Raw genomic sequence first — 7,201 nt, 5'->3', positions numbered from 1 at the left:
TACGCTTCAACTCTTCCTTTGGAATCAATTGCAAGGTTCTTTTAGTTAAAAACTGAATTAGTCTAATTTGCATAACTGCCTGACTAATTATTACATTGAGTCGTTTTCAAGTGTTTACCTTACTTGTAAAAAGAATCACGAAGAAATAATTTAATTACCCCACCTTCCCATCTTTAAGCAATTTCGAACGCATTTCGGGCATACAGCCGTATGCGGATTATATACGCTTCCTTGCTGGACAGGTCATGTAATGCGTGGAGCGGATAACCGGTGGTCTATTAGAATAACAAGATGGATGCCAAAGGAATGGAAACGTAATCGAGGACGACAAAGATGCAAATGGTGCGATGAGATCAGGAAATTTGTAGGCATATATAGAACGACAGCATGGCTTATCTCTAGACAGGGATAATAGGAGGCGTTCGCCTTACAGTGAACGTTATATGTGGTGGTGATGATGGTAATTATGATGGTCATGACGTAAACGACGAATTTGTCTCTGAGGGGACTATCCATCAATAAGCCAAATCCGGCAGCCAAAGAAAGCAAGCAAACATTTAAATATAAGAAGAGTATCCAATGCTTACAAACTGAATGAAAAAAAGCGTCGCCAAGGTCTCTCATTGCGACAAGCACTTGCCAAGCATTCCCACTGGTTGAGACAAAAAGTGCAGAAGCATTTGCCTTGCTTCGAAACAAGAGGCGACACAACACACAAGTCTATCAGTTACACACGGAGGAGGAAAGAGAAAAGAAGAAGGCAGGGAGGTTAACCAGAATATCGTCCGGTTGGCTACCCTACACCGGGGGAATGGGAAAGGGGAAAGCAAAGATCACAGGGAGAGAGAGGAGGGAAGGAAAGAAGGAAATTACGGCAAGTTCGCTGACGCGTGTGGTTTTACAAAAATTGCCTTAATAGTCACAGGTGGTCGCACAAACCCGTCGTCCTTAGGAAACACAAAAGTGCCTTCACCGCTTTATGGGCCGACGGGCGATGGGGGCGGTGTTCCAGCAGCACCTGCACAGAAAGCGGCCGATTGTCCAGTTTTTGGAAAGCTTTGGCAAGTTCTTCTCTCTCTAGGGCATATCTTGGACAGTGGCACAGCAGGTGGTCGATGTTTTCTTCGGTGCCACAGACCTCGCATGCTGCACTGTCAGAGACTCCAATTAATGTAGAGTATGCCTTTGTGAAGGCCACTCCTAACCAAAGGCGACAGAGAAGTGTAGCTTCACGTCGAGGAAGTCCGGGTGGAGGTCGGAGCTGCAGGGAGGGGTTTAGGCGATGTAGTCGTGTCAGTCGTAAGTTTTGCGAGTTCCACTCGCTCACTGTGAGGCTACGTGCCAGGTGTCGAAGCTGCCTTGCAGCGTCAGTCCTCGAAAGCGGAATCGGAACGCTGTGCTCTTCTTGATGGGCTGTGCGAGCAGCGTTATCGGCGGAATCATTGCCACTGATTCCACAGTGGCCAGGTACCCACTGAAAAACGACTTCGTGGCCTTTTTGTTGGACGTCATGGTGAAGTTTCACGACTTCGTATGTCAATTGGTCATGACATCCGTGTCGGAGAACTGACTGCGTGCACTGTAATGCCGGTTTTGAATCACAGAACACAGCCCATTTTCTGGGTCTTTCCGAATTAATGAATTCCAGTGCTCGACGCAGGGCCGTTAGTTCTGCCGCCGTTGAGGTCGTGACATGCGATGTCTTGAACCGCAGTGTCATTCCTCGCGTTGGTATAACCACGGCACCACCAGAACGGCACGACGTAGTCGATCCGTCGGTATAGATGTGCACGTGGTTGCTGTATTTTTCATGCAGAAGAAGTAAGCTCAGCTGTTTTAGAGCAGGCGCCGGTAGATCTGTCTTCTTCTGTAGTCCTGGAATCATTATCTCAACTTGTGGACGGCTCAAACACCACGGAGGAAACGCTGGCGTGGCCGCAGGTGCGTACCCTGAGGTAAATGACGCACGGTGTGCACTAACAATACCGCTAAATGTCGAGCAGGGCCTTGCAGCAGTGAGGCTCGCCAAGTGGTGGGAAGGGGTCCTAGCATAATGCCTGAGATGCACACGCATTGTCTCAACGGCAATGTGCGTCGTGATCGGGTAATCCTGCGCTAGGGCAACGGTTTCAGCCGTTGATGCACTGCGTGGTAAGCCAAGACACATCTTAAGGGCTTGGGCTTGAATGCTCTGAATCGTACGCAGGTTAGTCTTGCAGGTGTTGGATATTGCAGGCAGGCTGTAGCGCAGGAATCCAACGAACAACGCCATGTACAACTGTAACATAGCGTGTATAGATGCTCCCCAACTTTTTCCTGCAAGGAACCTGAAAAGGTGACAGATAGTAGTCAGCCGCTTTTTCATGTAATTGACGTGCGGAGTCCAAGACAGGTCTCTGTCAATTACGACTCCCAAGAACCTGTGACTTCTGCTGTATGGTATAAGTTGTCCGTTAATAGATACGCCGTAACCAGACATTCGCTTCCTCGTGAAAGCCACCATTGCGCACTTTCCGCATGAAAGTTCAAGTCCTTGTTGACGAAGGTAGCAAGATGTCTTTGTGGCTGCCTTCTGAAGCCGAGCACGAAGCTGAAGTCGTGTCACACCTGATGCCCAAATGCAGATGTCGTCCGCATAGATGGAAAGTCGTACGGTGCTTGGCAGGTTGCAATCTAATCCACTGAGGGTGAGATTGAAGAGAGTCGGGCTAAGCACTCCTCCTTGTGGGACTCCTCGGCTACCGTAATGCTCGGACGTCGGGCCATTTTCTGTGTGCATGTAGAATGATCTCCTCTGTAAGTAGCTGGACACCCACATATACATCTTGCCACCAAGTCCGACGGCTTCTAACGTGCTAAGGATGGCTTCATGGGTGATATTATCATAAGCTCCTTTAACGTCTAGAAACAGAGCAGCAGATAGACGCTTACAGGCCTTTTGGTGTTGCACAAAGGTTATTAAGTCAGCAACGCTGTCTGTTGACGAACGGCCCCGTCTAAATCCGGCCATAGCTTGTGGATAGATTTCATAGTACTCTAAGTACCATTCCAGACGTGTTAATACCATTCGTTCCATTGTTTTTCCGACACAGCTGGCAAGTGCGATCGGACGGTATGAGGAAATGTCCAAAGGCGACTTGCCAGCTTTGAGAAGTGGAATGAGGCGAGTTGACTTCCACTCTTGCGGAACCGTACCCGTCTGCCAGGAGTCGTTGTACAGGAGCAAGAGTGCCTTCCGAGCTTGGTCTCCTAGGTTACACAGGGCACGGTATGTAATGCCGTCAGGTCCTGGCGCTGAAGAACGCCTGCACATAGCCAGCGCAGCTTCTAGTTCTTCCATAGAAAAAGGGAATTCCATGCGGGGATCGCGTGAGAACGGTGGGTGGTCGAGGGTTCCCGTACCCGTTCCATCGGAATGTGCCTCGCCAGCAATCTTTCTGCAGAAAGATTCAGCGACGTCAATTTCTCTACATTGTAGATAAAGTGCCAATGATTTAAACGGGTGGCGCTGACCAGAGGTTGTGCGAAGGCCACGAACAGTCCTCCATATAAGCGACAATGGTTTTCGCGGATCCAGGGACTCGCAAAAGGATGCCCATTGTCGCGAAGCCAGCTTGTTCATGTGACGCTGTATTTTCTTTTGTGTTCGTCTAGCCAATCTCAAATCATGATTTGACTTCGTGCGTCTATATCTTCGCTCCGCACGACGGCGAATGGCTCGAAGTTTTGATAGTTCAATGTCGAAATCGGTGCGGGAAGAACTCCTCGAAAGCAGATGCGTGGTTGTTTGTATGGCATCCTTTATCGCGCCCTGTAGGTTATAAGAGGTGCCGTCACGACAACAGTCTTCCATTATTATTTTGTATTTAGGCCAATCGGTGCACTGGACGGTTCTGGAAGACTTGGAACTAGTCAGACCTTCGATCTTCAAATAGGTTGGGATGTGGTCGCTACCCCGTGTTTCTAAATCGGAAAACCAGTGCACTCTTCTCGAAAGCGACCGTGACACGAAGGTTAGGTCCAAGCAGCTGCCATACGCTGATCCACGCAGATAAGTAGGGCTACCATCATTTGACAAGCAAAATTCCCGTTCAGAGGCAAAGGACACCAACGTTCTGCCCCTAGAGTTAACTTTAGAGCTTCCCCATAGGTAATGGTGGGCGTTAAAGTCACCAGTGAGCACCCACGGCTCTGGAGTAGATGTCAAAATTCCCCGTAGGCGCTCACAATCTAGACGGCTTGTCGGAGATAAATAGGCTCCAAGAATTGTAAACGTGAGCTGTTTCTTCTTCACTGTTAAGCAAACGTATTGATTTGCTTCGTCAGGAGGCACTGGGTACATAAGTCATAAGTACATAAGTCATAAGTACATAAGTCAAGTCACGGCGGATAAACACAACAACCTTGCAGCACTCTCCGTGGGTAGAGGACATAAAGCACTCATACCCGGACAGTCTGATGGGAGCTGACAGGTGGGGCTCGCAAATCACGATAATGGGGAACTGGTGCGTAAAAACAAACTGTCTAAAGTCGGACATGCGTGACTTAAGCCCTCTGGCGTTCCACTGCAAGACAGATGCATGCTTGACTTCCTCTTGAAACGACGGCGTCGCTCGGGCCATGGTTTTACCCTAGAGCCGCAAGCACCGGACTCAAGGTGTCCAGCACCTGCAGTGCGCTCTGTGCCGACGGGGTTTTCATGCTGCTCAGTAGAATGCGCATGGCGTCCATAAGTGACTTCAGCATCACTATGACTTGGCGATCCTCAGTCGTCGTCTCATCCGCGGTTCGTGAGGTCATTGTGGGCGGCGCACTTTGGTGTGACTCCGAGGCAGGTAGTGCTCTTGGAAGTGTAGGCCACTCTTCAGGAGGTGAGCGTGCTGCCGCAGTTTTCGTTTTCGCAGTATCTGTTTTTGCGGAAGTCGGCGTTGATACGGTAACCGCTTTGCCGGAAGATGGTGTATATCTTTCAGTAGACGTAACTCTTCGTGCTGCTCTTCGGGGCCGATGTCGTCGTCGCCTGAGAGTAGCGGCAGCCTCTTTGTGTGTCGAATGGTCTCGTACCATACGTTTGAGTACTGCTCGCTCGTTCCTCACCCGCGGGCAATCATTGGATGAGGCCTCATGAGTACCATGGCAGTTAGGGCACTTTAACACAGTTGCGCGGCAGGCATCTGCTGAATGAGATTCGGCGCACCGTGGGCACACGAGGTTATTCCTACAGACACCTTTTACGTGTCCCATCTTGCAGCATTTATAGCATTGCAGGGGCTTCGGTATGTATGGGCGCACTGGGTGGCGGACGTGGCCAACTTTGACATGTGATGGAAGGCTGTCTCCATCAAACCACAGCTTCAGGCAACGGGTGTTGCCAAGTCTTGTGATGTGCTTGATAAGAGTGCCTTCTGTAGTTGGCTTTATTAATATTGGTAAGTCGTCGGTTGGTATAGAAATATCGACATCATAAATGACGCCGATAGTCCCATTGCAGCCAGTAGGTATCATGGATCGCACCTGTACTTTGTCGATCTCCGTTACGTGCCGCAGGCTTTGCAGTGCACTACGGTGTAGAACATCGACTGCAAGGACATTCTTCCGTGCGTTTATTCTCACGTCCTTTATCTCATTTGGCGCGACTCCCTCAAGAAACGCTGAAAGGACTTGCCTGTTTAGGAGTCGCAGATTTGACACTGGGTCCACAGGCATGAAGAGCATAGTGTGCGGCCAGCGCTGTGATGTTGTCTTCACGGTAGAGACACTTGGCGACGATGACCTCCGCAGTAGTCTTCTTTTTGTGGTTCGGCTCATGACAAGCGTGAAATCGTCGTCCGACGAGTCGACGCTGTCCGAGTACAACTCGGTTGCCTCGCTGTCCGTGTCACTTGACGCATTTCCACGTTTCCTGGACGTGACCGCACGTGATGGCTTGGCTCCAGGAAGGTCTTCGAGGGCTTCTTCGTCCATTGCCACAACACGGGAGCGGCAGCTCCCAAAGTTTGGAAAGAAACAAAGCGAGACAAAGGTACAAGCGTTCTATGATAGAAACACTTCGTCGTCGTCGATGCCAAACATGGGAACTCCATCAGTTACACACGACGTGTAATAATGGTGTACCTGGCCGACGCATTGCTTCGGCACCGGCTAAGCACTTCGGCCGAGGGGACTAAACCAGCCTCCAGATGGCGATGAGCTCGCCACAAGGTTAGCAGGAAGAATGCTCTCGCCACAGGGTCACCACGGCGCGCAGGTGCTGCATTCGAGACACGCAGGCGTGCTATCACGCAGCACACGGGCGCTGACTATGAGCGGTCGACGGAGCTTGTACCACTCGCCCTGTAGAGGTGAGACGCAATAAATTGAGGTAAAAAATGTTTCGAAGCACTCCGCTCATGCGACACAAGTGTACGTGTGTAGACTTACGGCACGCACACTATCGTGCACAAGTACGCGTGTGTGCACTTGAGAACAGGCGTACCTGCAACCTTTGTCTTGAAATGTATACGTTCAATGGGGTGTTTCAAGAGGAAGTGAGAACGCCGCCCGCGACTTGCTTATCGTCGCATTGGGAATGAATCGAAGGTGCTTGTACTTTCCTCTATCGAGAGCGGCCCTCTGGGCGAAGCTGAAGTTTCCTTCAAGAACCGATTGCGCATTGACCGTGGTTGCCTATTATAATCCAAAAACGGTCAAGCCACACCGAGCTCTTGCGCCTCGTCCGCATGAGTTTGGCGAAGGCCTTGCTGGTGAAGCATTCACATTGGGTTTTGTTCCGTCAAATACGCCTATCCGCGGCTTTCCGGCAACGTCATTCTTCGGAGGCTCTTCTTTCTGCTAAGGTCCTATAGAAGCCACTTAAGCTCTGTCATTTTGGCATGAGGCAAGTGCATATGCTGAAACTCAGCTCTAGCGAACTGTAGGCTTCGCCAGGGTGGCCTTGTACAGGTGCAGACGTGGAGCCTCGCGAGTACTTGTGCATCTCCTCTCAAAATTAAGCTCAAGGTGTCTTTCGGTTAGTGGCAAGGACGTTTACGTTTTATTCCTATGCAGCTCAGGCGGGACTAACACTGGCATAGTAGTGCATATCAGGCTAAAAACGTCCGAAAAATGATAAATGATAAATCTGCTAACAGCGGGAACAGATTATGTTCCTGTGTATAGCTGTGCTAAAGGAGTCACTATGACGACTAACCTGAACACGGAA

This window comes from Dermacentor albipictus, chromosome 3, assembly GCF_038994185.2.
Source record: "Dermacentor albipictus isolate Rhodes 1998 colony chromosome 3, USDA_Dalb.pri_finalv2, whole genome shotgun sequence".
NCBI lineage: Eukaryota > Metazoa > Arthropoda > Arachnida > Ixodida > Ixodidae > Dermacentor > Dermacentor albipictus.
This window is presented reverse-complemented; position numbering follows the sequence as displayed.